The 23,167-nt window shown below is 37.2% G+C and overlaps 1 pseudogene across 1 annotated transcript in view; it reads right to left on the reverse strand.

Moving 5' to 3' along the window:
• Nucleotides 1-18,577: 18,577 nt before the first annotated feature.
• Nucleotides 18,578-23,167, reverse strand: part of LOC113178635 (uncharacterized) — a 35,383-nt pseudogene continuing 30,793 nt past the window's right edge. The window contains exons 8-9 of the transcript XR_013344110.1: nucleotides 20,708-20,769; nucleotides 18,578-18,966 (exon numbers count right to left, since the gene is read on the reverse strand). The product of XR_013344110.1 is annotated as an uncharacterized LOC113178635 (transcript). The remainder of the gene's footprint in view (nucleotides 18,967-20,707; nucleotides 20,770-23,167) is intronic.

Consider the following 23,167-nt stretch of genomic DNA (forward strand, 5'->3'; position numbering starts at 1 on the left):
GTTTCAAGTTACATTTCAGAGCCTCTTTGTGGGCAAAAGCCAGACAAGTCATGAACTTGTTAAGACTTGAATATACCCTATGTTGTGTGGGGCTGTTCCTTATTTCCTGACTTGAGAATTTTGTCTTATGTCAAGTTGGAGTTGTACCATTTGTCCTAAAGCAGTTGGTTTGGGATTATTTTCTCAATTTTGATTGAAGCCTTCTAAAATGGTGAGCTCAGGCAACTCTGCTGCATTTGCTGAGAGCACACAACCCAGTCACTAATAACACTCTTCAGGATTTCATCATGACGTATTCCAGATTGCTAATCTCTCTACTGATTATGTGATACTAATGAGATTTGTCAGAATTTGACTTTCTTCTTTCAATTCAGCTTTGGAGGCCCTGGATAGGAGCTCTTTGCTAGCCATAATTCCGTTTCTTATCTTGGCCGTCACTTTATAAAGATCATAGAAGATATGTTGCAGTTCTAATCCCCAGTGCCTCATAAGGTATCTGTATTTGGAGAGAACATTATAAAGAGAGGATTAAAATAAAACGTGGTGATTAGGATGAGTCCTAATTTGATAGGATTGGGATCCTTATAAGGTGAAATTTGGACCTAGATGTGTATAAGGGAAAGACCATTTAAAGACACCAGGAGAAGATGGCCATCAACCAGCCAGGGAGACTGGCTTCAAAACAGAGCTGCTCATCTCATGGAGATCAGAAAAATGGTGAGGAAAAGGAAGAATTGAGGAATGAGATGTCCCCTTCTACGGAATCAACTCCAATGACCTACCTTCCAACCACGCCCTACTGCCTACAGTTTTTACCAAATCCCAATAATCCTGTCAAATTATGAACCCATCAGTGGATTAATCCACTGATGAGGTTAGAGCTCATGATCCAATTCACCTTTCTGTAGAGCCATCTGGGCCAAAAAATGCAAGTGCCCCTCAGCTCTCTTTTGTCCACCTCTCTATTTGGATTACAGATTAACACACTCAGCTCTGAGATAGAAGCCAAAATTTATGTGTCATTTATACTGTTTAAACAACAACAGATAACATTTACATTAGTATAGTAAAGCATTTACATAACAGGTAAGAGAGTAGATGTCTTTTTTGGGGGGGGTGGGTGGGTACCAGGGATTGAAGTCAGGAACTCTCCACCACTGAGCCACATCCCCAGCCCTGTTTTGTATTTTATTTAGAGACAGGATCTCACTATTGGTTTTACTTTGAAAACTTTGACTACTAAGACTATTGCTTAGCACCTTGCTTTTTCTGAGGCTGGCTTTGAACCTGTGATCCTTCTGCCTCAGCCACTGGGATTAAAGTCTGCATCTGTTGAATCTGATGTCTTTTACACTTTCCTCGATCTTAATTGTGATTATTTTTATAGTTTTAGAGGCTGTATGATATTTTTGGGAGAATTAATACTAGCTGCAAGTGTAGCCTGGTGAAGGAACATTAATACTTTTAAAAAGTGTATATCATCTCAAAAGCTATGTAAGTTATCATTAGAATTATTTTTACATTCTAGGCACCTATTGGGAAAGAGAACAACTAGAAGTTACTTTCTTTCTTTCTGTCAGATCTATGCAGATCTGACAGATCTAAGCTACGAGAATTTTTTGAATTAAAAAATTCTAGTAGCTTAGATCTAGAAATTCAAGCCTGAACAGAAAGGGCCAAATGACCCTCTGGGTTTTAGAGGTATCAATGGTGACAAATACCAGTAAATAACATTAAGTTACTTGTTTTTTTCTGCATGGAGTACCTTTTCCCCCATGAATAACTACTGCTTCTCCTGCCTCTGCCTCAGCAGAAATGCCAGACTCTGCCTTCTCTGTCCATGGCACAGAGAATGACAGCTCACTAACATGCCTAAGGAGGAAACGTTTATCTTGGCCACTTTATTTCTGCACCAGGAACACCTGAATTACTTTTTTCTCCTTTTAAAAATTCTCCTGAGGGATACATTTAAATTATTATTAACATTAAACCCTTTTGCGAGCTAGTAGTGTAGGCATCAGGACAGTATACATTCATTCATAACTGATTTTTTTTAAATTAACAACTCAATTAATCTACATTTAATAAAGCAATGCATTGCTCTGAAGCTGAGTTTCCTATAAATCTTTCGACTCCTCCTTATGGTTGATGATTCTCATCTCATTTCTGGCAACTATTTGAAACTTTTTATTTTGATCATACTTGCTAAAGTATCTTATTAACCTTTTAAGTACATGTTTTGTTTTAATTTGCTAGCCCCTGATGCTTGTTTCCTTGGTTTCATTTGTTGTTTAAACTTTATATTAACTCTTTCTTACTTATTTCTTCTATTCTCTATTCCATGTTTTCTTGTTGTTGTTTGTGGTATTGGGGATTGAATCCTAAACTGAGCTACATCCATAGTCCTTTCCATTTTATATTTTGAAACAGATTCTCAGAAATTGCTGAGGTTAGCCTCAAACTTGCTATCCTCCTGTCTCAGCCTTCCTAGCAGTTCGGATTGCAGGTGCGTGTCAGTATCCAGGTATTTTCTTCTGTTTTTACGTTAAAAGCATATGCCATTTGATTTCAATCTCTTTTCAAATACATATATCTAAATTCCTGTTGCTTCTGCCATACTCACCAGATGACTATTATACTATTTTAATTTAATTCCATTTTGATTTTTGCTTTAATCTAACAATTATTTGGCATTGTTTCTATGGACCTAATATCATTATATATGGAAGTTTGTCTTTTGAGAAGTCAAAATTCTTGTAATTTTTGATGCACAAGGAATTGCAGCCTGTGTGATAACACCTTAATGGAATTGGCTGGTGTTTTCATTGTGGTCGAGGGCATGGTAAATTTTGGTGGCTGTAGCCTGTGTGTTTGAACATGATATGTAGTTTTGTGTACGCTTTCTTGGTATAGCTACTCAGGCTTCTTAAGTGCATTACCTAGCTCTTCTCAATCCCTCCCTGCTTGTTGATGGTTCCTTGTTTGGGTTCTGAGAGAGGGATGTTCAGTTTATGCCTTTTATTCTGCAGGGTTTCCCATGTTTTTGCTCTACATATCCCACTGTGTGGTACCTCAGATAACTATCTTATTGTTGTCCTGGGCTCTTTGATCCCTGGTATATAATACTGAAAGCATAAAGCAGCCTGTTTCATCTCAACTTCTTCAAGGGAATATTTTCTTGCACATCCTATATTTGCTTTTGTTTTTTGAAATTGATCTACTTCAATAGACGAATGGATAAAAAAAATGTGGCATTTATACACAATGGAGTATTACTCTGCATTAAAAAATGACAAAATCATAGAATTTGGTGGGAAATGGATGGCATTAGAGTAGATTATGCTAAGCGAAGCTAGCCAAGCCCTAAAAAACAAATGCCAAATGTCTTCTTTGATATAAGGAGAGTAACTAAGAACAGACTAGGGAAGAAGAGCAGGAGAAGAAGACCAACATTAAACAAGGATGAGAGGTGGGAGGGAAAGGGAGAGAGAAGGGAAATTGCATGGAAATGGAAGGAGAACCTCAGGGTTATACAAAATTACATACAAGAGGAAGTGAGGGGAAAGGGAAAAACAATACAAGGGGGGAGGAATGAATTACAGTAGTGGGGGTAGAGAGAGAAGAGGGGAGGAGAGGGGAGGGGGGATAGTAGAGGATAGGAAAGGCAGCAGAATACAACAGACATGAGTATATCAATATGTAAAGCAATGGAAGTGTAACTGATGTGATTCTGCAAGCTGTATACGGGGTAAAATGGGAGTTCATAACCCGCTTGAATCCAAATGTGAAATATGATATATCAAGAACTATGTAATGTTTTGAACAACCAACAATAAAAAAAAAGAAATTGATCTACACTTTCATAATCTGTTTTTGTGTTCAGTCCTTGAGAATTCTGATTCTTATTTTTGATCACTGAGCATTTCAAATGTCCTTTTCTAATTTCTATGAGGATTTGGTGGTAGAAGGAGAAAGAGAAGTGAAACATGCTCATTTCCAGCCTTTAAGACTGAACTTGAAATCTTAGAGTAGTTTTGATTTTCACTTTTCTAAGTGCTAGTGATGATGAGCATATTTGCATATATTTGTTGATTAATTGTATATCATCTTCTGAGAAGTGTCTGTTGAGGTCCGTGGCCCATTTATTGAATGGGCTATTTTATTAATTAATTAATTAATTAATTAATTTAGTGTGTGTATTTAGATTTGTGAGTTCTTTCCATACCCTAGAGAGTAGTTTCGCACACATTTGTAGGAAGATTAACATAACACTCCAGTGAATTCAGTGCAGCTGAATTCAGAACTTGCAGAAGCACCAACGGGAATCCATCCTTGGCTCCTTGTTCAACAGCTGTGCCTCTTAGCAACCTAGCTGGAGTTGGACTTAGTAGACCTGGGCATCCTCTTTTTAAACCCTTCGCAGATTTCATGCCCACCTTCACACCACTGCCAGTGTCCCCGGACAACAGTGCCAGACTTGTACTCTAGGATCTTCTAAATATTTAGCACTTTAAAGAAGCCGTAACCCTTTTTGATGTTTTACGGCATGGCTATTTGGAAAAGAACTCTGTATTTGGAGAGAAAAAGAGAAAGAAAAAAAGCTGATATATATAGATACATAGATACTAGGTATTTTTTTTCTTTTCTTTTCTTTCTTTTTTTTTTTTTTTGCTATAGCTCTTTTAAAAAATTTTGTTTTGTTTGCTGTAGCACTTTTTGTTTATAAAATTTTGCTCCAATGTAGCAGCTAATCATCACCAGTCTTCAATTCTGATGTACTTTTGTAAGCAACTGTACAGAGCAGCATTAGTGAACCATTAGCTCCAAACTCTTTTTTTTAAATGATTATATTTGTTAAATTTAATGGCATTAAGATAAAAATGGTACATTTAAATAACAGGAAAGATGAAAAATCCAAACCACCTGAAGGAGATCTCAGATTTAGAGAAGAAGAAAACCAAATATGATGTTGCAGAATGTTGAGAATATTTAGTTTATCCCAAATAACCTGGTACAAGTACTAAAAGAAAATTCCAGTGCAGAGGGCCTTATCATGAAGCTTAGTGGATAAATTCTAAGATACCTTTAATCCAAATACTATGACCCCTATCCATTTTACTTATTTCCATTTCTATACAAATGTCACTTCACATTAATTCAGTTTTCCAGATGATAAATATGTCCAGAAGGAAGAGTGTTTTTAGGAGTCAACCCCGAAGTGGAATCACATGATCCACTGCCAATGGAAAAGTTAATTAGTAAGAATATATCATTAAATATCTGGACTGTTTATCTACATACTTTGGGGGCTCTACAATAATGCCTATCAACACATTTTTTAAAACATTCGATCAAAAAAATTTGGGGAGAGAAATAAGCTAACATCAGTTTTTGAAAGATGAAAGGCTTTAAAAAAGGAGTAGTTTCAACCTTTTCGTAAATTAAGGTAAAAGATAATCAAAAGTTTCTAGCTTAAGTAGGTGAAATCAGAGAAGAGAAAAAGCAGATTACATAGCACATACTTCTCTAACACCTGTAGTTTCTAAAACCATTCAGAATATTTTCATTAAAATTAATTCAAATAAAATTTAATAAATTTTTAAATATAAATTATATTATCATTTAATATAAATTGATCTAATTCAAATTTATTTTATTAATTAATATTGTTTAAATTTATTTTATTAATACTATTGTTTGATTTAAATTTATTTTCTTAATTGATTTTTTAATAAATTTTGATTAAATTTTAGATTGATTTATATTTAAAAATTCATTAAATTTCATTTAAATTAATACAATTTAACAAAGTCAATTTAAATAACATTCAATATAGATTAAATCATTTAATATTAACTATATAATATAATAAAAATATTAATAAAATTAATTTTAATAAAAATCCTCTTAGTGGTTTTAGAAACTACAGGTGTCTGAGAAACATTAGCAAAAGCAACTCTAAGCAGGAAGTGTGAATCTGGCGGTATAGCAATACCAGATTTCAAACTGTACTATAGAGCAAGAGTAACCAAAACAGCATGGTACTGATACCAAAACAGGCGGGTGAACCAATGGTACAGAATAGAGGACACAGAGACCAATCCACAAAATTACAACTTTCTTATATTTGATAAAGGGGCTAAAAGCATGCAATGGAGGAAGGATAGCATCTAAAACAAATGGTGCTGGGAAAACTGGAAATCCATATAAAACAAAATGAAACTGAATCCCTTTCTCTCGCCATGCACAAAAGTTAACACAAAATGGATCAAAGAGCTTGATATCAAATCAGAGACTCTGCATCTGATAGAAGAAAAAGTTGGCTCCGATCCACATATTGTGGTGCCGGGCTCCAAATTCCTTAATAGGACACCCATAGCACAAGAGTTAATAACAAGAATCAACAAATGGGACTGACTTAAACTAAAAAGTTCTTTTCTCAGTAAGAGAAACAATAAGAGAGGTAAATAGGGAGCCTACATCCTGGGAAGAAATTTTTACTCCTCACACTTCAGATAGAGCCCTAATATCCAGAGTATACAAAGAACTCAAAAAATTAACCCATAAGATAACAAATAACCCAATCAACAAATGGGCCAAGGACCTGAACAGACACTTCTCAGAGGAGGACATACAATCAATCAACAAGTACATGAATAAATGCTCACCATCTCTAGCAGTCAGAGAAATGTAAATCAAAACCACCCTATGATATCATCTCACTCCACTAAGATTGGCATCCATTATGAAGTCAAACAACAATAAGAACTGGCGAGGATGTGGGGAAAAGGGTACACTTGTACATTGCTTGTGGGACTGCAAATTGGTGCGGTCAATTTGGAAAGCAATATGGAGATTCCTTGGAAAGCTGGGAATGGAACCACCATTTGACCCAGCTATAGCCCTTCTCGGACTATTCCCTGAAGACCTTAAAAGAGCATACTATAGGGATACTGCCACATCAGTGTTCATAGCAGCACAATTCACAATACCTAGACTGTGGAACCAGCCGAGATGCCCTTTAATAGATGAATGGATAAAAAAAGTGTGGCATTTATACACAATGGAGTATAAGAAATGACTAAGAAATGACAAAATCATGGTATTTGCAGTGAAATGGATGGCATTAGAGCAGATTATGCTAAGTGAATCTAGCCAATCCCTAAAAAACAAATGCTAAATGTCTTCTTTGATATAAGGAGAGCAACTAAGAACAGAGCAGGGAGGAAGAGCATGAGGAAAAGATTAACATTAAACAGAGACAAGTGGTGGGAGGGAAAGGGAGAGAGAAGGGAAATTGCATCGAAATGGAAGGAGACCCTCATTGTTACACAAAATTAAATATAAGAGGGTGTGAGGGAAAATGGGGGGAAAAAAACAAGGGAGAGAATTAAATTACAGCAGATGGGGTAGAGAGAGAAGATGGGAGGGGAGGGAGAGGAGATAGTAGGCGATAGGAAAGGTAGCAGAATACAACAGTCACTAATATGGCATTATGTAAAAACGTGGATGTGTAACCGATGTGATTCTGCAATCTGTATTTGGGGTAAAAATGGGAGTTTATAACCCCCTTGAATCAAATGTATGAAAGATGATATGTCAAGAGCTTTGTAATGTTTTGAATAACCAATAAAAAACATTTTCCCATTTAAAAAAATGACATTGGTGATTTATTGTGATCATTTTATACACAGCAGAACTACATTTAATTCTTTGTCCTACTTATAAAAGTCACTAGATGCGAAAGCATCTACTTTCACAGTTTGTATATAACATTTATGGACTATTTTAAATTCTATTTTAAAAATATTTATTATTTAGCCTTTAGTGGACACAACATCTTTATTTTATTTATTTTTTTATGTAGTGCTGAGGATCAAACCCCATGCCTCACGCATACTAGGTGAACGAGCTACTACTTGAGCCATATCCCCAACACTCTCTTAAATTCTTATTTTCACCTTGCTTCTTTATGATAATGAGAATTCAAATTTATGGGTAATATATCATTCACTGAACAACTTCTCAGTCCAAATCAATCCTTCTACTACTGTATTGTCACTGGAGTGTTATGTTAATCTTCCTACAAACGTGTGCGGAACATTTCATTGATTATGCCAATTCTTAAAAATACAAATGTGCCGAGCCCTAATATCCAGAGTATACAAAGAACTCAAAAACTAAACATTCAGAAAACAAACAACCCAATCAACAAATGGGCCAAGGACCTGAACAGACACTTCTCAGAGAAGGATATACAATTAATCAAAAAATACATGGAAAAAATGCTTACCATCTCTAGCAATCATAGAAATGCAAATTAAAACCACTGTAAGATAGCATATCAGTCCAGTAAGAATGGCAGCCATTAGGAAGTCAAACAACAACAAGTGCTGGCAAGGATGTGGGGGAAAAGGTACACTTGTACATTGCTGGTGGGACTGCAAATTGGTGCAGCCAATTTGGAAAGCATTATGGAGATTCCTTGGAAAGCTGGGAATGGAACCACCATTTGACCCAGCTATTCCCCTTCTCGGACTATTCCCAAAGACCTAAAAAGACCATACTATAGGGATACAGCTACATCAATGTTCATAGCAGCACAATTCACAATAGCTAAAATGTGGAACCAACCTAGATGCCAGTCAATAGATGAACAGATTAAAAAATGTGGCATTTGTACACAATGGAATATTACTCAGCACTAAAAAATAACAAAACCATGGCATTTGCAGGGAAATGGATGGCATTAGAGCAGATTACGCTAAGTGAATTTAGCCAATCCCTAGAAAACAAATGCTGAATGTCTTCTTTCATATAAGGAGGGGGACCCAAAACAGAGCAGGCTGGAAGAGCATGAAAAGAAGATTATCATTTAGAAGGGACAAGAGGTGGGAGGGAATGGGAGAGAGAAGGGGAATTTCATGGAAATGGAAGGATACCCTCATTGTTATACAAAATTACATAAAAGAGGATGTGAGGGGAAAGGGGAAAAAAGGAGAGAAATGAATTATAGTAGCTGGGGTAGAGAGAGATTATGGGAGGGGAGGGGACAGAAGGGGGGATAGGGAGGGAATAGGAAAGGCAGAATATAACAGACACTAGTATGGCAATATGTATAAACTTGAAGTATAACCAATGTGATCCTGCAAACTGTACACGTGGTAAAAATAAGAATTCATACCCCACTTGAATCAAATGTATGAAATATGATATGTCAAGATCATTGTAATGTTTTGAGCAACCAATAAAAATTTTAAAAAAGAAACAAGAAGAGACAAGGCCCATATTAAAGAGATTTAAAAATTCTACTGAAATCTATAAGAAAATGTTTGAATGAATTATGAGGTATTAAAAAAAGTACAAACTTAATATCTTGCATAGAATTTATCACCCTATGTTTATAGACTCAAAAAGCTTTCATCATTTTAACCTTCAACTGTGTTTTAACAAAGCCACATTATTAAGGGCTCTCTACTTCTGGCTTATTCTTTCTTACTTAGTCTATTCCCCCATATGAGATCCTCACCACCACAGTCGTCAATGGCTGACCTTGCATTATAATTCAAGGATCACTCTATGTAACATCTTCTCCATTGATTGACTGTATTCAATTGCACTTCATAGCAGGAAATGTATATAACACAGCTTTATGTTGTTCACAATATCTACCACAATACCTTGTACTTTTTGGGCACTGAATATATGTATAAGGATACACTTATGATTATTGGATGCTTTTTGTCACATGTGCTCGCGAATGAGCCAGGGTTTTCCCTCCATATCCCCCATAGTTTCCAGGAATATTCCAAACATATTTAGAAGAAGAGAAATGCTTTTATTTGGATGGTCAGTTTTGAATACAGTAGGTAGGTATCTCTCTCAGATAGAAATATAAAATGACAAACAGCTGTGGTCAGAGTGAACCATTCTAGAAGACTGCATCTGAGTGAACAGAAATGCCTTTCAGCAGTAGGAGCAACAACCACTGGAACCAGATTCAAGCCAAATGTGACAGGTCTTACACTGAAAAAGGATCATTATTTGTGATTTAAAACAATAAACAAACACAGAACACCTAAGGAGAAGGAGGCACCCTGCTATAATTTGGATCTGGAATGTTGCCCAAAAGTCATGTGTTGAAAGCTTGGACCCCAATCTACCAGCATTCAGAACGGACTCTACAGAAAGGTGAATTGAATCCTGAGCTCTAACCTCATCTGTGGATCAATCCACTGATGGGTTCATGATTGGACAGGACTATTGGGAGTTGGTCAAACTGTGGGCGGTAGGGCCTAGTTGGAGGGTAGGCCATTGGAGTTGATTCCCTGGAAGGGTGGTACATCATATTCCTCAGTCCTCTCTTCCCCTCACCATTTCCCTGATCTCCATGAGTTGAGAAGCTCTGTTTTGAAGCCAGGCTCTCTGCCATGGTAATCTGCCTCACTTCAGGCCACAGCAATGGAGCCTGAAATTGAACCAAAATAAATATTTACTCATTTAATTTTCTCAGGTATGTTGTCAAAGTGATGAAAAAGTCTTCTAAAACACACACACACACACACACACACACACAGGAGGAATGGTCTAAAGGGAGAAAAGGACACTTGGTATTCTTGATGCCTTCTTCAACAGTAGACACAGCTGGGGTACAGCGTGGATTCTCACTTCAGCAGATGCTAAAAGGGGCTTAAATTTTTATATTAGTCTTTTATGAGGAGAGATTGACTAACACAAGCCTGATTTCTCTCTCAGATTTGGAGATGAATAAGAAGGACCAAGAAGATTTCCTTTTCTAGCACAGGACACAAATGCAGTCACTAGTTTCTGACAGCAATCTGAGTAATTATGTCTACCTGCTCTATCTTGAAAGCAAGAGACATTATGAGGTGATTCATATAATCCTTAGAATCTATTTAACCATTAATTTTCCAAAAATTCTTCCTTTTTTTAAATCTTATTTCTGCCACCTTGAGGTTTTGTTCCCTGAACAGACATATAGAAAGAACAGCTCAAGGAAAAGAGTCTCCTGAATATGGGCTCTGGGAAGAGAGTAATGGGAGCAAACCCAAACCCCTTCGAAAGGGTAATAAGGAAAATGATCCTAAACAAAACAAAAAGCACATATGAACAAAGTGGCAGCAGGCTCTATTTGTTGGCCACTTTCTCTGCACCAGCCATCAGGTGAGAACTACACACTATGTTCTCATTTACTGTTCAACTCATGCTTGTGAGGGAGGTTTTATGAATGCATTCTGTCAGTTTAGCTCCAAAATTGCTTTGGTCCCAATTGGTATGTCTGTTACAGCCCACGCGCTTCATCTCTTTGCTTTGTCCCCAACTCTACAAAACTGCCTCCTCATTAACTTGTTGGAATTTAAACACCTTGGAAAGCAGGGCCTTATCTTACCTCCTTCTGATCCTTAGAGGTATGGGAATTAAATTTAGGATTGTTACTCCATGGTAGAAAATTTCTCAACTTTTTATTTCACTCTGTACTCTTGAAACCTGGATTATATTTGGCACTGATAAACAACAATAGGTTAAGTGAACATCAACCTATTGGCTCTAAAACAAATTTTCTGAAGTGAAATTTAAGCGGAATTTTTGAGCACTTAAATAAACTTCAATCAGAATTAACAAGGACCAAATAATATTAAAATGAACTCGAAAATTTATAGATTAACAGCAAAAATTTATTTTTGGAAAGGGTAAAGATGGTTCTTCAGTGAAATTTAATCCATATTATAATTTGAATTCTGAGAATGATTAAGACTTTGTGATGGTTAATTTTATATGTTAACTCGTCTGGGCTACGATGCCCAGATACTTGGCCAACTTTTATTCTGGGTGTGTCTGTGCTGGTGTTATGGGGTGAGATTTACTTTTGAATCGGGGACTTTTAGTTAAATAGATTCCATTCTCTAATGTGGAGCGAGACCTCACCTCGTCAACTGAATGCAACTGAATGGGACAAAAAGCCCACCTCTCCCAGACAAGAGGGAACTGTCCAGTGAACTACCTTTGGATTTCATCTACAACACTGATTCTTCCTGGCTCCACAGCACACTGCCTTGGGACTCAAAGTAGAACACTTTCCTGGATCTCTAGCTCCTCCCAGCCACCCCTGCCCAATCCTGTGAGCCAATAGCTGACAGGCAAGTGCAGGGAAGAAGCAGAGGCCCTGCAGGGGGTGAGTGTGCTACTGGCTGCCAGTCCCTGGTCAAAGCGCAGGACAGGCTTCTGAGTTTACAGGCAGGAAGGGATGATTAGTGTTGGTGGAGCCCCAGGAACCCCGCGCTCTGAGGAATTCTGAGCGCTTGGGTCATAATTGACCCCGGCAACGCCGGAGGACGTTCGGGGCAGAGAGGTGGATGGTGATGGACGCGCTTCTCAGAGCTGGTCCGATGGATCACTGAAGTGGCGACGATGTCGTCCTGGTTTGGAGGCCTGGGCTCAGGCTTGGGCCACTTCTTGGGTCAGGTGGGGAGCAGCTTGGCTTTCCTCACCGGCCAAAGCTCCACCTTCATCAGGGAAATGCTTCTGGATGACTTAGGAGACCCAGAAGCAGCTTTACATCATGGTTGGAGAGAGGAAATGGAAACTACTGATTCCACACTAAGATGTGAGAATGAGAGACTGAAAAAGTATTGTACTGACCTGGAAGAAAAGCATGAAGCATCAGAGCTACAAATAAACCATCAGTCTGTAAGTTACCAAGATCAACTGCAACAGAAAGAGGTAGAGATCAGCCATCTTAAAGCAGGACAGATTGTACTGCAAGATCAAATGTTCCAACTACGGGCAGCTGCTCAATCAGTACACTCGGGAGCTTGTGGTGTACCAACAACAACTGCACCGGCTCCGTTCGGTTCCCTGATCGGTAGTCATTTTTCAGCCTTTCGTGATGATGACATGGACTTTAGTGACATAATTGTATCACAACAGGAAACAAACAGATTATCAACTGAAGTTGCAAAACATGAATCTGAAGTTGGCCACTCCAGGCAGATTGCTGAGGCTCAGGGAACACACCATTCTGACTCAAGTGAAATCTGCAAAGTACAAAATACTATCAAGACTCTTCAACCAAACCAAAGTCCAGACATATATGATCATCAGCATGAAATTTCAGTTTGGGAGCAGAGTTCTACTGTGGCAGAAAAGGGAAAAATCCTTCCTCAGAGCTCAGCAGTGGAAGAAGTGTTCAGGCTTCAACGAGCCCTGGCTGATGCGGAGAAGGAAATCGTGAGACTAAATGGTTTAAACCAGGATAACCGTCTTGTTGAAGACAATCTGAAACTTAAAATGCGTGTTGAAGCTTTAGAAAAAGAGAAGTCATCACTGAGTCAAGAAAAAGAGGAACTTCAGATGTCACTGTCAAAATTGAGCTGTGACTATCAAGTCATGAAAAACAGAGCTTCAACAGACATGAATTTGAATGTACAACTACTAGACTTAAAACTCCACTTGAAGGCAAAGGAGGAAGAACTGAATCAGACTATCAATGAAAAGAAAATGCTGATAGCTGAGTTAGAAGAACTGGACCATCAGAATCAGGAAGCTACAAAGCACATGATTTTGATACAAGATGAGCTACCAAAACAACAAAAGGAAGGAGACCTTGTCATCAAGAAGTTGGAACAAGATCTAGATGATGAAAAAAAGAGAGTTCATCAACTTGAGGATGAGCAAATGAACGTATCCCAAGAGTTGCATGTGCAGAAGGAGAAGTTAACTGAGAATGCACAGAGCCTCAGTGATTTGCATTTAACTAAGCAGAAGCTTGAAGGTAAAGTAGAAGATTTAGTAGATCAGCTAAATCAGTCACAGAAAAATAGCTTAAACATCCATCAGGAAAACCTTGGGCTTAAGGATCACATTAGACAACTTGAAGATGAGCTGTCTGGATTTAAGAGTAAGTATGGAACTTCTCCGAATGAAGACTCTAACCGTCATTGTAAGGATGACATGCTTAAAGAACGAGAAGCTGAAGTCAGCAACCTGAGGCAAAATCTTTCTGAAGAGGAACAGCTCAATGAAAATTTAACGAAAGTTGCTGTTGAACTCAAAACGGAAAATGAAATGTTGATTTTAGCACGTGACGACGTAAGGCGTAAGTTGGAAGAATCTATTGCTGCTTACAATCAAATCTCTCAAGAAAAAGACACTATCACGGAGACTCTCCAAAGAGACAAAGAAGAGACTGAAGCCAAACTGCACCAGGCAGAAAAAAGACTGTTGGAAGAAGCAAATAATCACAGGCAGACTATTCAGGAACTCTCCAATGCACATAATTCGAATACCTCTGCCTTAAAGCTGAAACACGAATGTGCAGTTCAACTCAATCAAGAGAAGGACTTTGAAATAGCAGGACTCAAAAAGAATATTGAGCAAATGACTGCTGATGAAAAAGAAACTGAGGAAATTTTGGCATCTTATGTAGAAGAACAGGAGCGATTGATACAAGTCATAAATGAGAAAGAAGTTTTCATTGAAAAACTCGAAGAGAAAAGTTCACAACTACAAAAGGATTTAGATAAGTGTTCTCAGGCCTTAAGAGAAAATGAAACTTTAAGGCAATCCGTTGAAAGAAAGGACAGAAGTCTTACCTACATGAAAGCAGAAAACAACTATCTGCGAGTAGAATTGGAAATACTTAGGGAACAGCACAATCAAGCTGTACCAGTGGCTGAGCCTAAAGCTCTTGATGCTATCACAGAACTAGAATTGGAGGTATCTCAACTGAACATAGTCAAAAATCATCTGGAAGATGAAATTCAAGACCATCTGAATATAATCGAAAATCAAAACCAGCGTAAAATGCAACTACTTCAGTCTTTACAGGAGCAGAAGGAGGAAATGGATGAATTTAAGTACAAATATGAGCAGATGAATGCTGCGCATAGCCAGTTAATTTTAGAAAAAGAGGAGGAGATTAAGAACTTGCAGAAAACTATTGAAGAACTAAAACCCCAGTTGCCTGGAGAGAGAGGAGATGCTCAAACATTGAATTCGGATATTTTTCAAGAGACCAAAGTAAAAATCCTAAGAAAAGAAGAGGTTCAACACTTACGGGACCAAGAAGTACGCCTAAACCGGGAGCTAGAAAGGCTACGCAGCCATCTCTTGGAATCGGAAGAGTCTTACACCCAGGAAATTTTGGCTGCAGAAGACAAAGAGATTCAACTGAGACAGAAAGTCACACTCTTGGAGGAGAAGCTAGTTGCATCTTCTAAGGCAAGTCACCAAGCCAGTGTGCACATAGAGTCACTGCAGGAACAGTTGAGTCTGGTCTCTCAACAGAGGGATGAGAATGCACTGCAGCTTTCCCTCTCCCAGGAACGAGTCAGGCAGTGTGCCCTGTCGTCAAGTAACCTGCAAAGGGTTCTAGAGCACTTCCAAGAAGAAGAGAAAGCTCTGCATTCTGCTGAATTAGCCAAAGAAAAACAGTCAATAGCTGAATGGAAGAACAAGGCCGAAAAGCTAGAAGGAGAACTATCATCATTGCAGGAACGTTTGGATCAAGCGAATGCTCTGTTGGATTCTGCTTCCAGACTGAGAGAAGACTTAGATCTCAAGGAAGAACAGATGGAAGAACTGAAAAAAGAAAACGAGCTCCGAAAAGAAATGTTGGACCATGCACAACAGAAAGTGTCGACTTTGGTCAACAGCGCAGAAGGAAAAGTGGACAAAGTCCTCATGCGAAACCTTTTTATCGGTCATCTCCAGACACCAAAAGACAAACGTCGTGAGGTATTGCAGTTGATGGGGAGCATCCTGGGCATTCCAAAGGACGAAATGGAGCAGCTGTTGAATAAAGATTATGGTGGTGTCAGTAAGTGGATGAGTAGTTGGCTTGGAGGGGCTTCAAAAAGTGTCCCCAACATACCTTTGAAGCCAAATCAACAACCTGCCCTTAATAGTTCTTTTCCAGAACTCTTTGTCAAATTTCTGGAAACGGAATCTCATCCCTCTGTCCCACCACCAAAACTTTCTGCCCACGACATGGATTGTCTAGACTCACCAGGAAAGAGAGAGCAAGGTGTAAATGTACCAGGAAATGTTAAAGATGGAGCCAAATTAAGAGCTGTCAGAAGCACCAAGGGGAATCCACTCTTGGTTCCACGTTCTGCAGCTGTGCCTCTTAGTAACCTAGCTGGAGTTGGACCTGGTGGACCTGGGCATCCTCTTTTTAAACCCATTGCAGATGTCATGCCCACCTTTACACCACTGCCAGTGTCCCTGGACAATAGTGCCAGAGCTGTACTCCAGGATCTTCTAAATATTTAGCATTATTCTAAAGAAGCCATAACCCTTTTTTTTATGTTTTACAGCATGGCCTTTTGAAAAAGTACTCATGTGTTTGTAGACAAAAAGAGAAAGCAAAAAAGCTGGTATATGTAAGTGTATAGCTACTAGGTATTTTATTTTATTTTTTTAGTTGTTGTTGTTGTGATTTTTTGCTATAGTACTTTTTAAAAATTTTTTTTGTGTTTTCTTGTAGCACTTTTTGTTTATAGAATTTTGTTCCAATGTAGCAGATAATCATCACCAGTTATCAATTCTGATGTACTTTTGTCAGCAACTGTACAGAGCAGCCTTCTTGAACCACTAGTTCCCACCTCATTTAATGGCATTAAGATAAAAACGATACATGTAATTACAGGAAACAAGAAAAATCCAGCCCATAAGAAGGATGTCCCAGATTTAGAGTACATGAAAACCAAACATAATGTTGCAAAAAGTTGAGAATATTTAGTTTACCCAAGATAACATTGTACAACTACCAAGCGAAAATTCCAAAGGGGAGGACCTAAACAGGAAGCTTAGTGGATAAATTCTAAGATGCTTTGAATCCAAATTCTATGACCCCTATCCTTTTTGCTTATTTCCATTTCCATACGAAAGTCACTTCACATTAATTCAGTTTTCCAGATGATAAATATGTCCAGAAGGAAGAGTATTTTTATGATTCAACCCCAAAGTGGGATCACATGATCCACTGCCAATGGAAAAGTTAATTAGTAAGAATGTATCATTAAATATCTGGACTGCTTATCTACGTACCATTGGGGGCTCTACAATAATTCTTATAAACACATTTTATAAAACATTTGATCAAAACAAGTTGGGGAGAGAAATAAGCTAACAACAGTTTTTGAAAGATGAAAAGCTTTAAAATAGGAGTAGTTATAACCTTTTGATAAATTAAGGTAAAAGATGAATCAAAAGTTTCTAGCTTAAGTAGGTGAAATCAGAGAAGAGAAAAAGCAGATTGCATAGCACATACTTCTCTGACACCTGTCGTTTCTAAAACCATTCAGAACATTTTTATTAAAATTAATTTAAACAAAATTTAATATATTTTTAAATATAAATTATATTATCATTTAATATAAATTAATCTACTTTAAATTAACTTTATTAGTAGTATTATTTAAATTTCTTTTATTAATACTATGGTTTGATTTAAATTTATTTTATTAATTGATGTTGTTTATTAACTTATATTAAATTACAGTATGATTTATATTTAAAAATTCATTAAATTTTATTTAAATTAATACAATTTAACAAAATATAGATTGAATTATTTAATATTGACTATACAACTTAATATAAATGTCAATAAAGTTACTTTTAATAAAAATGCTCTTAGTTGTTTTGGAAATTACAGGTGGCAGTGAAGTATTAGCAATATTATCTTCTTTTTTTCTCCTCTTTGATTTTACCTAACTTAAGCTAGAACCTTTTGGTTTATCTTTTGTTTTACTTTACAAAAATAAAAAAAGGAAGAAAAACACCTAGTAGCTACACACATATCAGCTTTTCCTTTCTTATTTCTAAATTTCACCTTAACATTTACATTATTTTACCAAAATTAAGATGCCATCAGTTGTTAGGCATGAACAAAATCCCTGAAACAACAACTGGAGGACGCATCCCAAAGTCAGATTGGCTAAGTATTCAAAACATATAAATGTCTGAGAACTGATGAGCTCTGATCGTAAAGTTTCCAACCTATGAAAAGTTTCCAAATGCTATGGAAAATGATGACATTTCTCTTTTTGTGTTTTTAAGCTGAGAACCTAAGGTATGTTATCAGAAATTGTATGTAACACAAGTCTTTAAATTTCCTATTTTTCCTGTACTGTAGACAAAGAGACTCACAATTCCTTGAGCTCTACTAGCATTTTAGTGACAGGAAAAAATTCAATGATGCATAGTTGTTTATTTGCATTCAATGTCTATCAATCTTACATACTTTGGGAAGGGTCACAAGCCACAGCCCTTATGCCTCCTGCTCTATTTCAAAGCTTCCAGCATCAGTTGCAACAATTCTAGGAAACACTGGGAATACTCTATGGTACAAAATGCACAATTACTTTTATTTGAAAGCATCTCTAAGACATGAGTCGTTGGGTGACTTTCTTGTTCTAAGTAAATTTACTGAATTATTATTAAGTGATAACATAGTAAGCCAAAATGAAAAATGAAAGCATATGCTTCAAATCAGAGCAAGGAAGAAATAAGAAGGTATGATGTGTGGTAAAAATGCACGAACACGCAAATATTATCCAGCCTTCTTACGTCAAATTTCCTCTTTTTTATTTATTTGTTTTTTGGAGGTTACATTCTTGCATGATATGCATGGAACAACTTTTGGGGGGATACAATCAGAAATTCAGCACTAAAATCTGCCTTCCTGTAACATCACACGGCTTACTCCTGAGAAGAATATCAAAGTATATATTTTGCTTCGACTTGCCAAATTACTTGGAATCTTATTCCAGTAGACTTCACATGGTTGGGAAAAGCAGAGTTCAGATTTGTCATGAGAGATTTTTATATATTCTGCTCACTCCACTGTGTCTAGGTGAGCCTTTGGGTTTCAATGCCTGGAAACACACTTCTTATATTTCAGAATTGAAGAGCTCTTGGAAACAGCGACCTCACTGCATTCTTGAGAAAAATATGTTATACGGGTACTCAGAAAATTACAAAGATTAATATAGATTCAAGATATTTTTAAGACAAGGTGTTTAATGGAGAAAACAGCAAGATACCCTTAGAAGATTTCATACTCCCTGCATTCTTAGAAAGAGCTTCTATATTGTAAAGAAGATAACATCAAACAGAAAAGTTCCTAAGAAAATATTGTGCTTTCAGTTTCCTTGTCTCATAAATTTCATTAAAGTTTCATTAAAGAAAGACCCTGTATTTGCTAGCCTTTTTATTAAATACTTTTTTGAGATATTCTATTAATGTCTACGACTGGATTTTATTTGGTCTCACATTAATGTCGCTCCCTGTGACAAAGGGTACATGGGAAGCAGGCAGGATCAGCCTGTCCTCTCCGAGGCACCAGCTGTCGGAACCAGGCTCTGACAGAGGTAGTGAAGGGCACTAGCGTGTCCTGGACTGAGGGAGAGGGTAAGTATCTGAGTAATATTAATTGTGTATAAATGCCACATTTTTTATGCATTCATCTACTAAGTTGTTTCCACAATTTAGCTGATGTGAATTTTGCTGCTATAAACATTGATGTGGCTGTGTCCCTGTAGTATGCAGTTTTTAAGTCCTTTGGGTATAGACCAAAAAGAGGGATAGCTAGGTCAAATGGTGGTTCTATTCCCAAATTTCCAAGGAATCTCCAAACTGCTTTCCATATTGGCTGCACCAATCTACAGTCCCACCGACAGTGTAGGAGTGTACATTTTTCCTGAAATCCTCACCAACACTTATTGTTGTTGTCTTCATAATAGCTGCCATTTTCAAAAATCGCTGACATTCTAACTGGAGGGAGGTGCAATTAAATAAACCCCTATCTCTCACCATGCACAAAACTCCACTCAAATGAATCAAGGACCTAGGAATAAAACCAGAGACCTTGCATGTAACAGAAGAAAACGTAGGCCCTAATTCCAATCATATGGGATTAGTCCCAAAATTCCTTAATAAGACTCTTCCAATCATATGGGTTTAGTCCCAAAATTCCTTAATAAGACTCCTATAGCACAAGAATTAAAATCAAGTATCAATAAATGAGATAGATTCAAACTAAAAAAGTTTCTTCTCCACAAAACAATCTGGGAGGTGAATAGAGATCCTACATCTTGGGAGAAAATTTTTGCCCCATCACACATCAGATAGAGCACTAATCTCTAGGGTATAGAAAGAACTCACAAATCTAAATACACACACACACACACACACACACACACACACAAACAAATAAATAAATAAATAAAATAACCCATTCAATAAATGGGCCACGGACCTGAACAGACACTTCTCCCAAGATGATATAAAATTAATCAACAAATATATGCAAATATGCTCATCATCACTAGCACTTAGAGAAGTGAAAATCAAAACTACACTAAGATTTGAAGTTCAATCTTAAAGGCTGAAAATGAGCATGTTTCACCTCTCTTTCTCCTTCTACCACCAAATCCTCATAGAAATTAGAAAAGGACATTTGAAATGCTCAGTGATCCAAAATAAGAATGAGAATTTCAAGGACTGAACACAAAAATAGATTATGAAAGAGTAGATCAAGATCACAGTTAGCTGTGGCAGTGCTTTCCTTCCTGGAAAGCATGTAGCTTAGAGGCTCTTACAGTCAAATTAGAATCCACTACTGCAGGGGATGAGGGTGCACAGCTGGGGTCCCAGCTATTCCTCGTCCTTTCAGACTTACTGGTAAGGTCTGTTTCCTCTTCAAGTCATTGATGCTTCTCTCTTATGACTTCTGTTATTTTGCTAGGAATGAAAGTTTACATTAAAGAGCAGTTCGGATGAACAGTATTCCCAGCAAACTTCTCACTGCTTTTCACTGTCAAACATTAAACTAGAAAGAGTTAACTCATGATATAAAATAGTACATGTGAGTGTAACAATGTTCATTGTACTCAATTGGCAAACTATTAAAGGGTGAGTAACTACATTTCTTACCTGGTCCAACAGCTCATCTGTGTTTCTATGACCCAAAGCCTCTGTCTGGACCTGAACAAATAGAAGTTACTATCTACTCATTGCAATAAAGCAGCCAGAGTTGCTATAGCCACATCTTTTCTCTCTTTAGCAATTGTTTTGAATTCCAAAACTCTTTTGCCTCAAGAAGTCAAAAGACACCAGGTTACTCCAGTAACTGTAATTCCAGTTACTCTGGAAGCTGAGGCAGGAGGATGGCAAGTTCAAGGTCAGCCTGAGCAATTGTGCAAGAACCTGTCTTAACATAAAATTTTTGAAAAAGGGCTTGGGGTAGCTCAGTGGTAAAGCAGTAGCCTGGCATGCAAGGTTCTGGGTTCAATCTCCAATACCAGAAAAATATGGAAAATACAAAGTCAAAGGTTGAATGTTTAAGAATCTCCCTATAAATCTCCTTTGCCTTTTTTTTTCAACATGCTAATGATTATGTGACATCTAGATAGTGTGTGCTGTGTGTGTTTGTGTTTTTGAAAGCATTCTTCTATGATGAGTGTGTATTACTTTGAAAATGAGAAAAAAATACTTTATAAAACTTATACATAAAAATGAGACTTCTTCACCACCATCATAACATCTACCAAGTATTAAATAGTTATCAGGTATCATTCGACTTGCCTCTATCATCAGGAATCTTTCTATTTATATCCATTTATTTGTTTGCAGTGCTGGGAGTGGAATCCAGGGCCTCACACATGCTAGGCAGTTGTTCTACCTCTAAGCTATTGCACCAACCCCACCATGCACCTTAAAACAAACATTGCCAGGGAAGCACCCTCTCCACTTTATAGAAAATAAACTGAGATCCTGAGAGATTAAATAAATTTTCAAAAGAACACGGGAAAAAAAAGTGGTAAAAGTGCGATTCAAATACAAATTTCCTTCTCCAAAGATTGTTCTTTCTATCAGGCTTCTGAGGGCAGGCTGAGTTTTAGAATATCCACATAGTTTCCACTCCCATGACACATTTTCAAGAAAACTGAGGAAGGAAAATAATAATTAGTCATATGAAGGATGAAAAAAATAGCATGGAACACATCTAAAGGTTCTTGGGACTGACATGTGATGAGAAACTTGACTGGAGAAAATGAAGTCCTACAGGATTTAACTCAGGCAAACCATCGGCTCTATTATTGAATTACTTGGTGTTTCACAGCAAAAGAATAAAGATGAAGCTTATTTTTAAAAATTCATTTTCCTTCATGAACCAGGTTAGCCTATTACTACAGATGGATGTGGTAATTTCCAAAGAAGTTTCCTCTGACAGCTCCAGAATCAGGTCATTTCTGGAAAAGTTCAAGTGTATCCCTCCAATTGAGGAAAAATACTTTGTAGGGGACTGAGTGGAGAAACTTATTTGTCATTGATTTGTGACGTACTCAGTAAATTTCAGCTTCAAGCTATTATTCTTTCTAAGGTAGTCTGGTCTACATCAGTGGTTTGAAACTTCCCAGATACAAAGCAGAGTAGTTTTGCAACTGTGCTTTCGTATTCTGTATTATTTTAATATAACTAAGGCACTGTATCTATAACAATAATTTTTAAAAGATGTAGATTTATATTTCTTTGTATATTAATTTGGGTCTTTCAGGGTTTAAATTCAATGCAGCCAAAGTAATTGGAAGACAGTAGTCAAGCCAGTTGCAATAGTGCACACCTGTAATTCCAGATACTCCAGAGGCGGAGGAAAGAGCAAGGCCACCCTCAGCAATTTAGCAAGACCCTGTCTCAAAATAAAAACTAAAACGACTGGGGATGTAGCTCAGTTGTAAATTACCCCTGAATTAGAGGGAGGAGGAGGAGGAGGAGGAGGAGGAGGAGGAGGAGGAGGAGGAGGATGTATATTAATCTGGGTCTTTCAAGGTTTATTTTTTTATTTATTTATTTATTTTTTTTTTTTGCTGTTTGTTTTTTTCATTTCGTTTGGAAAGATTTGTGTATTGTTTTGGTTGTTTGTTTTTGTAACATGGCTCATATGTACTTTCCAAAATTAGGAAAACTGCTTGGAAATGCTACTTTCATTTTTAAATCAAATACTTATTTGTGGACAGATTGATGAACAACATTGGGTTTCCAGGCTGAGTATATCCTTAATGACAGCTTGTGTTTTGAAAAAGGTTTGAAAGGCACAAGATGGTGGTATGTAGGTAATATTGCTTGTATCAAATTGTGC

Source organism: Urocitellus parryii, chromosome 8 (assembly GCF_045843805.1).
Source record: "Urocitellus parryii isolate mUroPar1 chromosome 8, mUroPar1.hap1, whole genome shotgun sequence".
Classification (NCBI taxonomy): Eukaryota; Metazoa; Chordata; class Mammalia; order Rodentia; family Sciuridae; genus Urocitellus; species Urocitellus parryii.